We start from the raw sequence: 17,729 nt of genomic DNA on the forward strand, positions 1-17,729 counted from the left end.
TGACCGTAAAGACCCATTTACATCCAATTGCCCGTTTCCCTGAAGGAAGAGTAACCAACTCCCAAGTACCATTGTCATCTAAGGCATTCATTTCCTCTGTCAATGCCTTATGCCAACCTGGATGATCTACTGCCTCACGAACAGTTTTAGGAATGGTGATAGAGTCGAGGGATGAAACAATGGCATATGAAGAGGATGACAAAAGATTATATGAGATAGATGAAGAGATGGGGTAAGTACACTGTCGTTTACCTTTGCGTAATGCAATGGGAAGATCATCGATAGGAGGTGGATCTGATGACGAAGGACCCGGTGTAGGACATGTCTCTGGAGGATCAATGAGCGTGTGTGGTATCGGACGGATACGACGAGTATAGATCTTGATCGGAGGAGGAATAGGTGCAACGCTAGGAGCAGGTTCAGTGGTGTTTGTGGAGTCAAGTGCTATGGTGTCTGTGGAGTCGGGTGCTAAAGGAGGTGGTACCTGTGAGGGAGATGGAACGTCTGGTGAAGTAATGGAATAGACTAAAAGATCATCGTCCTCGGGAGGTGGCAAGGTTGGTTTCTTAGATGTAAAGTATGGTAAGTGTTCCAGAAAGGTGACATCGATAGACACAAGATACCTTTGAAGACTAGGACAGTAACATCGATACCCTTTTTGAAGACGAGAGTATCCCAAAAACACACATTTTAAGGATTTTGGATCTAACTTTGTGAGACCTAGACAAACATCCCGAACAAAACATGTACTACCGAAGATTTTTGGATTAACGGGAAACAAAGGCTTTTGAGGGAATAATGTTCTGTAAGGAATCGCACCTTGAAGAACAAATGATGGCATACGGTTGATAAGAAAACACGTAGTAGAGATGGCATCAGCCCAGAAACCCTTTGGAACACCTGTTTGAAATAGCAAAGCTCATGCAGTTTCAAGAAGGTGTCGATTTTTGCGTTCAGCAACTCCATTTTGAGACGGAGTATCAACACATGGTGTTTCATGAAGCATGCCATGTTGGGTCATGTAATTTTGGAATTGACTTGACATGTACTCTTTGGCATTATCATTACGGAAGGTGCGAATAGAGATATCGAATTGAGTACGGATTTCAGCACAAAAAGAGCAAAATAATGAGAATAATTCAGAACGCGTTTTCATTAAAAATAACCAAGTTACACGAGAAAAATCCTCTACAAAACTGACAAAGTATCGAAAACCTGGTTTGGACATAATAGGACATGGACCCCAAACATCTGAATGAACTAACTCAAACGGAGCGCTAGATCGCCTATTTATCCTAGGGCTAGAACTAAGGCGGTGATGTTTAACAAACTGACATGACTCACAATCTAAAGAAGAAACTGAGCGAAATTGAGGACAAAGAAGCTTGAGAAGAAGAAGGGAAGGGTGACCTAAACGACAATGTTCTTCAAGGGCAGACATGATGCTGGAACAAGCAATGGATTTGGGTGTGTCGAGAATGTAGAGGCCTCCAGATTCATGTCCTTTACCAATAGTCTATTTCGTCATGAGATCCTGAAAAACACAAGAGTTGGGGAAAAATGAGATTGAGCAATTCAATGTTTTTGTGAGTTGGCTAACAGACAAGAGGTTAAATGAAAGGTTCGGTAAGTGCAAGACTTGAGATAACGACAAAGAAGGAGTAGGTGTAATAGTGCCAGAACCAATAACATTGGAAGGGGATCCATCGGCCAAGGTAACCGTGGAAGCGGAAGTATGAGGTGTAAGGGTTGAGAAGAGTTTTGAATTACCTGTCATATGATCTGTGGCACCAGAATCAATGACCCATTTGGAGGATGAGGAAAGAAGACACGCATTCGGATTACCTGATTCGGCAATGGCAGCGACAGAGGATTTTGAAGTCCTTAGTGATTCTTGATACTCGAAAAATTTGGCATACTCATTAGCAGGTACATGAACCAAATTGTTGTTAGAGGATGCAACATGAGCCGATGAGTTCTTTTGATTCTTGTACTGAAGCTTTCGACACTCTTGGATCGTATGACCTGGTTTCTTGCAATAGTTACAAGTGACTGCGGAAGTGTTTGTTGGACGAGAATCTGAATTCCTTGGGGCTCCAGGTTTGTAATGAGCGGGGCGACTTGAGCCATGCGTGTTTTGAGATAGTAGAGCTCCACTGATAGGATTAGACGAGGTTCCTTCTGTGCGAAGAATGCAACTGAATACCTCTTGGAGAGAGCAGATGTTGGAACTAGAGATGATCTGAGACCTTGCAGTGTCAAATGTCGAAGGTAGTCCCGCAAGAAAGCTCATAATGGCCATTTGCTCTCGCTGCTGTTGCTGAACTTTCACGTCGGCACTGAAGGGCAGCAACGTGTTGAGCTCTTCGTAGATCTTCTTGAACTCCATAAAGTAGGTGGTGAGAGATTGGTCCCGTTTTTCAGGCCTATAGAAAGCTTTGCATACATCGAACATGCGAGAGAGATTCCCTTTTCCAGAATAAAGGAAATCTAAATAGTTATTAATTCTTTGACGAACTCGCAGTGATTAACAAGACCAATTACCTCACTACCGATGGAGTTACGGATTTGGAGGAAAAGACGAGCATCTTCGCGAAGCCATGCTTGCTTTGACTCGTCACTTGGAGCCGTATCGATTAGATGATCATCTTTGTCGATACTCCGAGGAATAAACAGATGATTTTTCTCCAATCGAGATAGTTAGAACCACTCAACTTATGGTCCGTGATCTTCGAGAATATCGGAACGATCTCCGACACATTGATGGCTTTTTTTTAACAGTACACTGAGATACAGGTGCTGTTTTTTTTTTTTGGAATCAGAGAGAAATAAAAGCAAAAGCTTGTTCCGGGAGCTAAGAAATTGAAATAAACCAGTCGAATTGGCTGAGAAGATGTAGACGAAGCAACAGAAAATAACAGATTTGGGAAGCGACGGTGACACGTGGGCGCGTGGACTGCACGCGCGGCGGAGGACGTCGCGCACGTGGGCGCGTGTGGCCGCGCGTGGGGAAGCTTCTGGGTCGTCGATCGGTACAGACTTGGTCGGAATTTGATGCTAGGTCGTTTTAGGAGGGTGGTGAGATTAAGAGATTAGTGAAATGAGTAATTTTGATACAAAACTTGAATATGGAAATAAGGGTTTAAAATTTGGGAATTTTCTGAAGTTTCTGAGAAAAATAGAGGTGATTTTGAGCGAATTTTCTGAGCTATGGGAAGACTAATTTCGTGGCTCTGATACCATGTAATCAGAGAGAGTTGGAGAGTAAAATTTGTGTCTTTCTCATTCATGGTTATGGGTATTTATATACAAAAATAATAACGTAATTTGTAACAAAATATTCTATAATAACTACGTAACAATCTCCTACGTAATTACATAATATTCTCTAATAACTATGTAATATTCTATAACAGATACGTTGCTCCCGCGTTTTTGAGGCCAAAGGGCATGACCTTGTAGCAGTAAAGTCCGCGGTTCGTAACAAAGGTGGTCTTGATTTGATCCAGCTCGTGCATGCGGATCTGATTCTAGCCTGAGTAGGCGTCCACGAAGCTTAGCAGCTCGTGGCCCGCCGTGGCATCCACAAGTTGCTCGATTCTCGGGAGAGGGAAGCTGTCTTTCGGGCAGGACTTATTGAGGTCTTTGTAATCAATACAAATCCGCCACTTCCCGTTTGGCTTCTTAACCATAACGACGTTGGACACCCACTTGGGGTGTTCCGCCTCCCTGATGAAGTTGGCGGCGAGAAGTTTGTCAACTTCTTCACCAATGGCTTGGTACCTCTCTCCACTGAACGCCCGTCTCGGTTGGACGCGCTCGGTCACCCTCTTGTCGTCGTTGAGGTGGTGGACCATTATCTCGGGGTCGATCCCCGGCATGTCGGCGTGTGTCCACGCGAAGACGTCTTTGAACTCGCGGAGGAAGGCTGCGAGCTGGAGTCGAATTTCGGACGGGAGCTGGGCGCCTACCTTGACTACTTGGTCTGGCTTGGCGTCGTCCAACACGACGGGAACGAGGTCGTCCGGTGTCTCCACCTTCCGACGCTCGACATCGTCCCTCTGGTCCAACTCTCTGAAAGTGCCCCCTTCCTCTATCTTGCATGGGAACTTGTCTCCGAGCTGGAAGATAGTGCTCACCATCTTTCCCTTTCCCTTTCCCTTTCCGTCCACACCTTGGATGTAGCACATCCCTGCCATCGATTGGTCTCCCAACATTACGGCAATCCCCTTCTCGGTTGGGAATTTCATCATCAGGTGGTAGGTGGACGTTATGGCCTTCAGCCGATTGAGAATCGGGCGGCCGATGATGATATTGTACGCCGAGGGCTGGTCCACAACCAGGAATGACACGATGTGGGTGACCTCGATTCCCCCCGGTGTACCGAAGGTGACCGAGAGGTCGATGGTGCCCTCCGTCATCACCCTCTCCCCGGAGAAGCCGAAGAGTGGGGTCGAGATCGGGGTCGGTCTCATCCCGGATACTTTCATCCTGTCCAACGCCGATTTGAAGATTATGTCGGCGGAGCTGCCGTTGTCGATTAAGATCCTCTAGACGAGATTGTTGGCGACCGGGGCTGAGACGACTATCGCGTCGTTGTGTGGATGGAGAACTCGCACCGCCTCTTGGCCGGTGAAAAACGTAGACTCGAACGGGGCCGGAGGAGGAGCCTCGTACGTGTGGTTGATGTAGTGCGTGTTGTCAATGGTGCCCACAAGAAGAGTTGCAGTCTTTATTTTGTACATTTGATGTAATAAAGTCTCACGATGACTCTTGCTTGTAATTGCTTATTCATTAATAAAAAGTTGAAACATTCATTCATTCCTCCTTGTATGTTTGAAGCTTTATGATAAAACATTAGTCTTTAGTCCATAAACAAACTTAACAACTTACGAAGAGACAGATGTAGATTTGCATGAACAAACTCTTCGTAGTTTGCTTAAAACATTATATTTGCAATCTAAGGGTCAAAGGCCTATTGACCTCAGTACGATTGTTAGGAGAATCTATGATGTCTGGTTATGGGGCATTGAGAGTTGGAGACTCTGTTACCGGTCCGTCTCGGCCCGGTAAGTCGACGACAGCCACATTGGCGGCCGTCCTAAGGCTCCCCCGCCCGCGGCTGACTCAGAGCCGGCGCTCCTCCAAGGCCGGCACTCGTCCAAGGCCGGCTCTCATCCAAGGCCGGCACTCCTCCAAGGCCGGCACTCGTCCAAGGCCGGCACTCGTCCAAGGCTGGCTCTCATCAAAGGCCGGCACTCCTCCAAGGCCGGCACTCGTCCAAGGCCGTCGCTCGTCCAACGCCGGCGCTCATCCAAGGCCGGCGCTCCTCCAAGGCCGGCCCTCATCCAAGGCCGGCACTCATCCAAGGCCGGCGCTCCTCCAAGGCCGGCCCTCATCCAAGGCCGGCTCTCATCCAAGGCCGGCGCTCGTCCAAGGCCAGCGCTCGGCCAAGGGGTTCCCCAAAACACCCCTTGGTCGCCTATAAATACAGGGGCCGCTCCCCTAGTCCAGGTAATCCATTCTTGAGTACTGAAACGCTGTCGAACTCATACCTCGCTCGTTTCTCTCAAGTCTCGGCCTCTAAACACTCAAACCTCCTGTTAACTGCGTTTTTGGGTTTACACTAAGAACCGTCCGTGGTTCGATCTAGGGCCGGACCCTATGACCGCACGTAGGTTGGGTTTGGTGAAGTTCTTCTCTTCTTGTCGTATTCATGCTATTCGGATCTTCGGGTCTTCGAGTGTCCGGGTCTTCGGATCTTCGAGTCTCCGGGTCTTTGGATCGTCTATGTTTTCCGTGTTCTTCGCCGGGTCTTTGAATCCTTGCACCTTCACCTAACCACAAATGAAACGTGAATCTAGAGGGACGCGGAGGGTTTTCCCCCGGCGCGCTCTCCTACGCTCAACATTAGTCGTGTTGTATTGCGTTTTTGGTAAACGATTTATACTTGTCTCTATGTTTTCTAGAGAGAGAAAGTGGTGGTGTGATTTTTGTAGAGTTTTGACAAGTTGAGAGAAACTTACTTTGTGTTGTGAATGAATGAGGTATTTATAGGGACCAAGGAGTTTGGTGAAAAGTACTTGATTAGGTGGTGGAGATGGCCGGGTGGTCTTAGCCGAGTGAAGACGGCCGGGTGGTCTTGGCCGAGTGAAGACGACCGGGTGATCTTGGTCGAGTGAAGACGACCGGGTGGTCTTGGCCGGGTAAAGATCTTGGCCGGGTGGTCTTGGCCGAGTGAAGACGACCGGGTGATTTTGGCCGAGTGAAGATCTTGGCCGGGTGAAGATGACCGGGTGGTCTTGGCCGGGTGAAGATGACCGGGTGGTCTTGGCCGGGTGAAGATGACCGGGTGGTCTTGGCCGGGTGAAGATGACCGGGTGGTCTTGGCCGAGTGAAGACGGCCGGGTGGTCTTTTATTTGGCCGACCGGGTGGTTATTTTTGTGGTTTTGTCTTGAAGATTTGTCAAGAAGTCTAGCTTGAAAACATTCTTTGAGAGTCTTTTGAAAGACATTTCATGAGTGTTGACTCGGAGCTTGGTGCGTGAGTTTTCTTGTGGGCTTGTGCCTTGTGTATGGACTTGATGTATTATCTTTTGCTCTTGGGGTGTTATTTATACCATGTGAAAATAACGGCATAACACCTCCTATATCCACCTCAATCCTACTAATGTTGAGCGTCGGAGAGGTAAACAGAGGCAACCCCTCTGTTTCCCCTTTGTAGTTCACACCTTCTTGCATACTTATCAGGTGCCCGGACGAGATAGACAACACCTATAGCTAAGGGACGGCTTGGGAGACCAAGCCCGACACGCTCGAGTCAAGACGAGACAACTTGGTCCGGCCTTGGGTCTGACCGTCTGTGACTCCTAAATCGTTGTCCGAAAAACTGCGACAACATTTTGGCGCTAGAAGGAGGGGGTCTCTCAACCTTGACGGCGTATTCCCTCTACCAGTTTTCTCTCCTTGTTCTCACGACTCTCGAGAGATGAGTCACATTCCCACCACCTCCGCGGGTACCCGAGCGACGAGCTCGAGGTAAGGCCTTCGATGCCTCGCACATAGTCTTGAAGGGCAACCTCGCGATAGCGAGAGCCAGCCCCGAGACCCGATGAATGACCCCGAGGCCGAGCTCCGAGAGGACACCGCCCGGCGGCTTGCGGAGCTCCTTGACCGTCCCGGCGTCGACGATACGCTCATAGCCAATCTCCTCGGCTATGACATTGAAGATAGGTCCGCCCGAGACGACTCCGACCCCGACTATGTGGGGGAGTCAAGGACCGATGAGGCAACGCCCAGCCTTGCCCCTTCGCGGCCCGAGAGGTCTAACGATGCTTTGGCCGGGCCGTCGCATCTGGCGCGACAGCAGGCGCGGTCACATTCCCGGGGACTCGCCCCCTCGGTTTCAAGATGCGGTCGGACACGGCCCCTCGCCGAGGAGAGAGCGACTCTGGTAGATGATGGGGCCGATAGCCGAAGCGCTCGCCGGACGGTTCGACCAAGGGCGACCTCGCCTCGCCCCGCACCAAGCATGGACCTTAAAGAGCGCTTGACGGCGCAGAGAAACTCCCGAGGGGAGGATCTCCGCCAAAGGCTCAACTCTCGGAGGGACGCGCTCCCCGCCGCAACTCTCGGCCGGCCTCAAGCCAATGTCGTGGACCAAGCGTCCAACGAGCGCCAACCGGTGACTCCCGTGGCCCCGACGGTCGGCCCTCGCGCAACCTTGTGTGGGAAACTTCAAGTTACCGTCCATTCCCACCTACGATGGGCGGACGGACCCCCACTTCCACGTCCAACACTACGAGACGTGGATGATGATGCAAGGGCAGACAGACGCCACGCTCTGCCAAGCCTTTAGCCTGACCCTCACAGGGTCGGGATTTGAGTGGTTCTGAAGTTTGAGGACGTGGAGCATCTCGTCTTTCCGGGCCTTGCGAGAGGCGTTCCTTGCTCGATTCGCCACCCTCGTGGCGCAAAAGAAACCAAAGACCCACCTCCTCTCCATCCGGTAGGGAAGGGACGAGACGTTGAGACAATACCTTGCTCGCTTCACTGAGGAGTCTCACAAGGTCGAAGGTTCGACGACAGGGACGCCATCACGGCGATCACTGAGGGAGTCCGTACGAGCGACTTCCTCAAGTCTATTGTTGGCAAAGTCCCACGGGACATGGCGGAGCTAATGACGAGAGCCCGCACGTATATGGGAATCGAGGACTATCTCGACGGCCGAGATGGCCGAAAGTCAGGAGGACAGGGGAGTCGCCGCCGCGACGATCAAGATGGAGATCGCCCTGACCCTCGAAAGAGGAGGAATAAGGGAAGCCAGGCCCCTAACGGCCGCTCCCCCCCCCCCGGGCCGAGGCCGCCACATGTCGATAGCTTTCGAAAGTTCTCGACATTTACTCCTCTGAACACTTCGCCGGAGCGGATCCTGGCCCTGCACCATGACAAGCTGGGGAGTCCAACCCCTCTCACGAAGGATCCCACCAAAAGGGATCAAAGTAAGTACTGTGACTACCATCAGGATCATGGGCATCTGATGTCCGAATGCTATCAACTCAAACGTCAGATCGAGGACCTGATTCAGGATGGGAAACTGAAAGAATACGTCCTTAGAACTATCGGGACGGCCGCGGCACACGGAGGCCGCCCGCGGCAAGAAAAGAAAGGTCCGGCGACGGTGACCGTCACGGACCGCGCGGCAAACGAAGAACCGGAGAGCTCGCAACTTCACATCGTGGGCGCGATCTTGGGCGGCCCGGAGTTCGGAGACTCGGCCACGCAGAGGAAGAAGTACGTGCGCGAAGTTTCCCAAGGGAAAATAGCACACTACATCAACCACACGTACGAGGCCCCTCCTCCGGCCCTGTTCGAATCCATGTTCTTCACCGGCCAAGAAGCGGCGCGAGTGCTCCATCCACACAACGACGCGATAGTCGTCTCGGCCCCGGTCGCCAACAACCTCGTCCGGAGAATCCTAATCGACAATGGGAGCTCCGCCGACATAATCTTCAAGTCGGTGTTGGACAGGATGAAGCTATCAGGGATGAGACCGACCCCTATCTCGACCCCGCTCTTCGGCTTCTCCGGGGAGAGGGTCATGACGGAGGGAACTATCGACCTCCCGGTTACCTTCGGTACGCCGGGGGGGCTCGAGGTTACCCACATCGTGTCGTTCCTAGTGGTGGACCAGCCCTCGGCTTACAACATCATCATCGGCCGCCCGACTCTCAATCGGTTGAAGGTCATAACGTCCACGTACCACCTGATGATGAAGTTCCCGACCGACAAGGGGATCGCCGTAATGCTGGGAGACCAGTCAATGGCGTGGATGTGCTACATCCAGGGCGTGGACGGGAAAAGGAAGGGAATGATGGTTAGCACCATCTTCCAGCTCGGGGACAAATTCCCCTGCAAGATAGCGGAAGGAGGCACCTTCGGAGAATTGGACCAAAGGGACGATGTCGAGCGTCGAAAGGTGGAGACACCAGACGACCTCGTTCCCGTCGTGTTGGACGACGCCAAGCCTGACCAAGTGGTCAAGGTAGGCGCCTAACTCCCGTCTGAAATCCGAACCGAGCTCGCCGCCTTCCTCCGCGAGCACAAAGATGTCTTTGCGTGGACACACGCCGACATGCCGGGGATCGACCCCGAAATAATGGTTCATCGTCTCAACGACGACAAGAGAGTGGCCGAGCGCGTTCAACCGCGACGGGCGTTCAGCGGGGAGAGGTACCAAGCCATTGGTGAGGAAGTTGACAAACTTCTCGTCGCCCACTTCATCAGGGAGGCGGAGCACCCCAAGTGGGTATCCAATGTGGTGATGGTCAAGAAGCCGAACGGGAAGTGGCGGATCTGTATCGACTACAAAGATCTCAACAAAGCCTGCCCGAAAGACAGCTTCCCTCTCCCGAGGATCGAGCAGCTCGTGGATGCCACGGCGGGCCACGAGTTACTGAGCTTCATGGACGCTTATTCAGGCTACAACCAGATCCGCATGCACGAGCCGGATCAGATCAAGACCACCTTTGTTACGAACCGCGGACTTTACTGTTACAAGGTCATGCCCTTTGGCCTCAAAAACGCGGGAGCGACGTACCAAAAGTTGGTGAACCGAATGTTCGCCAATCAAATTGGCAAAACCATGGAGGTCTACGTGGACGATATGCTCGTCAAAAGCCTCAAGGCCCACGACCACGTTCGAGACCTTAGGGAGATGTTCACGATCCTGCTACGCTACAAGATGAAGCTCAACCCCAACAAGTGCGCTTTTAGGGTCGAGGCCGGAAAATTCTTAGGCTATATGGTTAGCCGCCGCGGGATCGAGGCTAACCCCGAGAAGATCAGGGTGATCTTAGAGATGAGGTCGCCGCAAAAAGTGAAGGAAGTTCAGAGCTTGACGGGAAGGATCGCCGCCCTGGCGCGATTCGTTTCCAAAGCAACCGACCGGTGCCAACCATTTTTCAAGGCACTGAAGAAGACCGATGGGTTCCTGTGGACGGGGGAGTGCGAGGAAGCATTCCGCGAAATGAAGGCCTATTTCACCTCCCCCCCGTTCCTCGCGAAGCCAAAGAATGGTGAAACCTTGTACATCTACCTCGCGGTTTCCGACACGGCCGTGAGCGCAGTTCTCATACGCGAAGAAGTCAAGGTGCAATGGCCGGTCTATTACGTTAGCAAGGCTCTCCTCGACGCTGAAACTCCATACCCGAAAATCGAGAGATTATCCCTTGCCCTCGTCATGAACGCGAGAAAACTGCGGCCCTACTTTCAGGCGCACCCCATTGTTGTCCGCACGGGACATCCCATTGAGAAGGCCCTTCAAAAAGGGACCTCCTCTCGAATGGCCATATGATCCCAAGAGTTGGGCGAGTACGGGGTCGATTTCTAACCAAGAACCGCCATCAAGGGTCAAGCCCTCGCCGACTTCGTAGCCGAGTTCGCAAGCACGCCCTCAACTGGCGAGGGAGACAAAGGTGATGAGGACAGAGAAGACAAGGAGGACGACCACAGCGAGTCGTCGAAGAAGAGGACCAACAACCCGATAGGGCTGGTCTGGGACTTGCACGTGGATGGCGCGTCAAACGCCCGGGGGGCTGGCGCCGACGTTGTGCTCACAAATCCCGATAGGGAAAAACTGAGATACGCCCTGCGGTTCGAGTTCAAGGCTTCCAACAACGAGGCAGAGTACGAGGCTCTGATCGTTGGCTTGGAGCTAGCGAACAAGCTAGGCGCCCAAAACCTGCGCATCCACTGCGACTCGCAGTTGATTGTGAACCAGGTTAAGGGCGACTACGCCGCAAAAGAGCCACACATGGTCGCATACTTGTCCAAGGCCCAAAAGAACCTAGAGGCCCTGTCGTGGTTCGAGATCGTCCAAGTTCCTCGAGAGGCGAACATGGACGCTGACGCCCTGGCTCGTCTCGCGTCTGGGATAGACGAGGAGGGCGAAGGCAGCGTCCCGATCGAAGTCTTGACCCGACCCTACGTCTCGAGAGGCGACGTAGGGTAGTTGACGAGACTCCGCCTCCCTCATGGATGACTCCGCTCGTGGAATTCCTCAAGCGAGGAGTGGTCCCCGAAGACAAAGATGAGGCCAGAAAGCTGAGAAGCTTGGCGACGAAGTACACAATGAGGGAGGACGGCTTGTTCAAGAGAGGCTACTCTATGCCCCTCCTCCGCTGCTTGACCGAAGTCGAGGCGAGGAAAGCGCTCCGCGAGGTGCACGAAGGGGTGTGCGGAAACCACGCTGCTGGGCAATCGCTGGCATTGAAGCTACTAAGACTCGGATATTTTTGGCCGACCTTGAAAAAGGACTCCCACGAGTGGGCCAAAAAATGCGATAAGTGCCAAAGGTTTGCCCACATCCCGCGTCAAGCACCGGCCCCATTGTGTCCAATCATTGTGCCGCGACCTTTCGCGAAGTGGGGAATCGACCTCATTGGTGAGCTACCTACGGCCCTGAGACAATACAAGCACGCGATCGTGGCCATCGATTACTTCACAAAGTGGGTAGAGGCTGAGCCGCTAGCGAAGATCACCGAGGCGAACACGACAAGCTTCATTTGGAAAAGCATCGTCTGCCGCTTCGGGATCCCCGCGTCAATTGTAACCGACAACGGGAAACAATTTGACAATGCGCACCTCCGGGAAATGTGCGAACAACTGGGCATTAGCAAGACTTTCTCCTCTCCCCGCCACCCTCAAGCCAACGGTCAAGTCGAGGCGGTTAACAAGACAATCAAAGAGAACTTGAAGAAGAAGCTGGAGGAAAGGAAGGGGGCTTGGGCCGATGAGCTCCCCATGGTCTTATGGGCGTATCGCACCACCGCTCGAAATGCGACCGGCGAAACCCCTTTCGCTCTCGCATTGTCGAGGCCGTGGTACCCGTCGAGACCAAGCTACCGACCTTGCGCATCGAGGAGTACGAAGAAGCCACCAACGACGACGCAATCAGGCTCGAGTTAGACCTCATAGACGAGAGGAGGGCGGACACACTCACCCGACTTGCTGCACAAAAGAGGAAGGTCGAGAAGTACTACAATTCCAAGATCAAGCTGCGGAAGTTCGCCGACGGGAGCCTCGTTCTTCGAAGGGTGTTCCAAAACACCAAGGTGCAAGGTGCGGGAGTTCTAGGCCCCACCTGGGAAGGCCCGTACCACGTGCGCCGAGCTATCCACAACGGCACGTACGAGCTCGAAAACCTGGAGGGACTCGTATTCACGCACCCGTGGAACGCGGAGCACCTTCGGCAATACTACCAATAGATGTTCAGTTGTTCGCTTTACGTTTTGATGTTTTCATGTTATTTTCGATTTTTAGCAAAGACAGTTTTAAATTTCAAGATCGGCCAATGGCCTGGAATGTAATTTTTTAACCATTTCAACATTATAATGAATTACATTTCGTTTCAAAGTATTGTATTATAATTTCTAGTCTCCTCTACGAGCACCCAAGAAACTCGGGGGGCTAAGGAGGATAGAATGAGGGTGACAAGCTCATTTACTCATTTACCCCACTTTTCACCCTCCACTTTTCACGCACCGAGAGGTAGCGAAACGTCCACAAATCGGATCCGCGCACCGGACCTCCGACCCCACGCCGAGAGATAGCGAAACGTCGACAAGTTGGGTCCGCACACCGGACCTCCGACCTCGCACGTCTTTCGCTGCGACACTCTCGTGCGACGTTGCGCCTTGCACACCAATAGGCAGTAAGGTGTCGATGGATCACGTCCGCGCACCGGATCGTAGATCCCGGCAGTCAAAACCCAAAACGTGACACGCGTACCGACAAGTGCCACGCTCACTGGGAACTGCAAGGTCGTCCCGATACGCACGCCGATAGGTAGCGTACTCGCCGGCGGATGAGCGCGACGGCCGCCCAGCCCGCACACACCGATAGGCAGCGAGTCACGAAGGGATGGTCGAAAATCGCACCCGCCGGATGAAACTGGTCTAGCCAGCATCCGCGGGAAACTTCGCCGCCAAATGCGACAGCAAGCCGTGCAAACCGGTTACGCTAGATATAGTAAACCGGGTTCGTAAGACACGCGTTGTTCAAATCGTGCAAATTGATTACACTAAGCATAGCGAGTCGAGAAAATAAGACGCATAACGAATAAAAAGGCTTCAATCAAAACAGGGCAATGTTACACAATCAACCCAACAAGAAAAGCACGAAAGTACGATACATGTCAAACATAACAAAACCCGGAAGGAAGCGTAAAGCGAGCGCTAAACAAGCGCGCGGAAAACCAAAGAAAACCTGGCTACTCTGAGCCGTAGTCAATCTTCTCTTCGTCGTCTTCGGGACGAGGGGCGCCCGGCCCGCCGACGGCTTCTCCATCCGACCGACAGTTTGACGACTGGGCGGCCTCCGCATGGACTTCGGGAGGCAGGTCGTCCTCTGGCAACTCATCATCCAGAGGAGGAAACATGGCATCAAAGAAGGAAAACGTGATCCCGCGAGACGCGTTCTCCTCCGCGGTCGCGTCTTTGACCCGCATGGCCACCTCGTAACGGGCCACCTCTAGCGAGAGGTCCCAGTCATCCTCCATCTCCGTCTTGGATCGCACGGCATCGTCCTTTTCCTCGGCGAGGGTCTGCACCTCCGCTCGTAAAGTATCCCTCTCCCTCTCGGCCTTGACCCGGGAGATCTCGCTCGCCGACAGTCGAGCGTGGACAATGTTCAGCTCCTCGTCCCGGCTCGAGAGCGCCGCCTGAAGCTTCTTTGTCTCCCCTAAGAAGGTGTCAGCCGCCTGCTCAGCCTTCTCCCGAGATGCCTTCTCGGCCGCCGCCTCCTCGCGAGCTCGCTTCAATTCCTCCTCGAGCGCTTGGAACTCTTGGACGGTGCGGACCCCCGCCAGAGTGGGAGCATGGGCGGCCGCCGTGCTCTCCTTATCTTTCTCCATGATTTGCATGAAACGCAGCAAGTCCCGAAGGATACGGTCGCTCCGTTCTTCACGCGCGAGCATCTGTGGAAATAAACAGTATACGTGCGATCGAAATAAGCATAATGGTTGCACATAAGACAAGCAAGCGAATCGTACCTTTCGGGCGTCGCCAATCCCACCCTGGAAGTGCTCGAGGTCGCTCGCCGTCAGGAGACTCTTGAAATCCCGCAAAGAGGTTTCAAGGATCCCTCGAGAGCATTGATCCCTCAGCTCCGCCGCCTCCGCTAGGAGCATCGATTCCATGCCGTCTGGCGCCGCCGACGTGTGAGCGCGCTTGTGGCCGGAGGACGAGCCGGGGAGGGTCATAGACGATGGTCGCTTGTTCGAGGAGTTCGCCTCGTTCCTCGCCCACATTGGAAACCCCCCACGGCGAGCCTCGGCTTGTGGCTGGGCCGCGGTCACGGCTTCGACGTCGAGTGCCACCCTCGGTACTTGCGTGCGCGGTCGGTGTCGCCGGGTCATGGTATCTGAAAAAGATAAAAAGACGACAGGTTAGAATGCAATACAGTAGAACGTTCAAAGACAGAGAGCATGTGTATGGTTAGTACCCCCCACGTCAGAGGGAGGAGCAGACGAGCCCCCCGCCTCTGATTCGGGGTCCTCCGTAGCCTCCGCGCCGAGACTCGGGCATGGGAGAACGTCGTCACCAGGCGTGAACCACCCGGTCCTCGCCATTAAGTCTGGGGATTCGAAGTGCGGTCCTTGCCGCCTTGATTCCGGGACCGCCCTGATCACCGCGTCAAGCTCGGAACCCTCGATATCGCCCACAGGTGGAAAATCGGACACCCACATCCATGGGTATCTGTGCTTCGAGTTAACCTTGCTAATGATGGCGAAGCGCTTACGGTGTGACGCTGAGTAGAAGCCCGGCTTCCCCGACACCCCTCGTACCGTCATGAGGCCCTGGATGTCGTCGGCAGTGACGACCCTCTTCTTCGCCCGATAGAGCATCATATTGCACGCCGCGACCAGTCGGTAGAAGGCCGGGGACATCTGCAAAGTGTGTACCCCCAATCGCACCAACAACTCCTGGATAACCGGTTGGAAAGGCAACCTTAGTCCCCCGCGAAGACTCGCCTCGTGAACCGCGGCATACCCCTTTCGAGGGCGGGTCGGGAGATCATCGGGCAACGGTCTAAGGATGGACATAGACTCCGGGATGCTGTAGCGTTTCCTCAGACTCACGAAGCTGGCAATGGAAATCAAGCTCGGGACGTCGACGCTCGAGCAGTCGAGGTTGCCCCGTACGGCCGACTCTCCTATCGGGAAGGTTGAAGCCCGCGTTTCCTCCCGCGCAGTGGAAGAAAGTGCCCTCGCCGCAGGTGCTACGCAACGGCTCGACGAGTCACCGGAGCGTTCGGAGTCCGGGACGTTGCCCGAGCAGGGGCTGACCCCCTCGCGGCCGCCCGCTCGAGCCGGACGGCTCCCCTCGGTCCCGGCAGAGTTGCCCGAACGCCCGGTCGGCTGCCGGCCGGCCGGGTATCCGCCGTCAGGCCGGCCCAACCTGTGACTGGCGGCGTTCCATCCTGTGCGTGCGTCAAGCCCAAGGACCCAGCCCGTATCCTGGCTGGGTGGCTCCTCCATGCGCGGGTCCGGCCCAGGCAGCCTCCGGCCTCCGGCGCGCGCGTCAGGCCTGTCGGCCCGGCCCAGCTCTCGGCCAGTCGGGTCTCCGGCCCATAAGCCCTGCCCGGGCGTCCCAGCACTCGTCCCAGGCGCGTCCGGCCCACCAGCCCGGCCCGGCTCGCGGCTGGCCAGGCCCTCCTCGCGCGCACGCAGCCCAGCGGCCCTGTCCGGCCCCCAGCGGGTTGGGCCCTCCTCGCGCGCACCGGCCCAGCCCGGCTCCTGGCCGGCTGCGCCCTCCTCGCCCAAGCCCGGCCCAATGGGGCCTAGGGTTTGCCCAGGGGCTGGGCAAGTAGCCGCCCCCTGTCCGGCGCCACCTGGCCGGGCCGCCTCCTGCCCGGCGTCGGCCCCTCCCTGGGCGGTGTCGCCCGACGCCGGCGACCCTCCAGCAACGCGCGCCATCGCCGGCGCGACCAGGACCCGGGGGTTGTCCTCCCGACGGCCGCCACCGGTCGAGCAGAAGCCTCCCCCGCGTCAGGATCGACCCAGGCAACGTCGAGGTCGGCCGGCGCGCCCCTCTCGGCGCCGGCTTCGCCGCGCGCGGCCACCCCGGGTTCGCTCGCGCAGCCTGGGCTTTTTTCCTCGCCAGCGCGCCTGGTCGGCCCGGCCCGGTCGGGTTAGGGCTTCTTCGGGGCTGGGGTCGACCAAGATCGCGCCGCCCCAGGCCGGGGCGTCCCCCCCAGCCTCGCCTTCCTCCGGCGCGTCTCCTCCAGCGCCGGCCGCTCCAGGCGCGGCCGTCTCCGGCACACGCGCGTCGCCCAGGCCACCGGCAGGCAGAGGGGCGTCGTTCCCCGGCCTGGGCGGGTCCTCCCCGACGTCTCCGGCGCCGCCAGCGCCGCCCCGAGCCCAGGCACCTCCTCCGGTGCGCGCGCAATCCCCGGCGTCCTCCTGCCGGCGTTGGCCGTCTCCGGCACGCATGCCCTCTCCCTCATCGGCCAGCCACGCCTCCACTAATGAGAGATCCTCTCCGGACATCTCGATAGCGTTGATTGAATGCGACGAATGCCGTGTATCGGGGATCGTTGGTGGGGGCGAAAATTGAGCCCAAAAAACATCCAAGTCCACGTGGTTGTCCTCAAACAAATCATGCAAGTCGCCATCAATGGTCCCACACCCCGGTAGGTGGTCAATGGGGTCCATGGGCGCGAATAACGAGGCAAGCATGATCAACAAAAAATAAAAATAATGTTAAAAGGCGTCGGAACATACCTCTTGGCGACGGGATTCTCCGATGGGCCAACGTTAAACTTTGAGTTTACCACGCGATTTACAATCGATGATAAACTCGGGGGGCTAATGTTACCGGTCCAACTCGGCCCGGTAAGTCGACGACAGCCACGCTGGCGGGCGTCCTAAGGCTCCCCCGCCCGCGGCCGACTCAGAGCCGGCGCTCCTCCAAGGCCGGCACTCGTCCAAGGCCGGCTCTCATCCAAGGCCGACACTCCTCCAAGGCCGGCACTCCTCCAAGGCCGGCACTCGTCCAAGGCCGGCTCTCATCCAAGGCCGGCACTCCTCCAAGGCCGGCACTCGTCCAAGGCCGGCACTCATCCAAGGCCGGCGCTCCTCCAAGGCCGGCCCTCATCCAAGGCCGGCGCTCGTCCAAGGTGTTAGAATCGATCTAGGGTTTAAGAAAATAATTAACGCTTCGGTAAGC

At 55.1% G+C, this 17,729-nt stretch overlaps 1 pseudogene; it reads right to left on the bottom strand.

Moving 5' to 3' along the window:
- Positions 1-1,505: 1,505 nt before the first annotated feature.
- Positions 1,506-17,050, bottom strand: LOC149407830 (uncharacterized; annotated as a pseudogene).
- Between the last annotated feature and the right edge of the window lie 679 nt (positions 17,051-17,729).

The sequence above is a fragment of the Urtica dioica genome, chromosome 1 (assembly GCF_054948205.1).
Source record: "Urtica dioica subsp. dioica isolate 48M chromosome 1, U.dioica_male_clone48M_v1_H2, whole genome shotgun sequence".
In the NCBI taxonomy this organism is placed as follows: domain Eukaryota; kingdom Viridiplantae; phylum Streptophyta; class Magnoliopsida; order Rosales; family Urticaceae; genus Urtica; species Urtica dioica.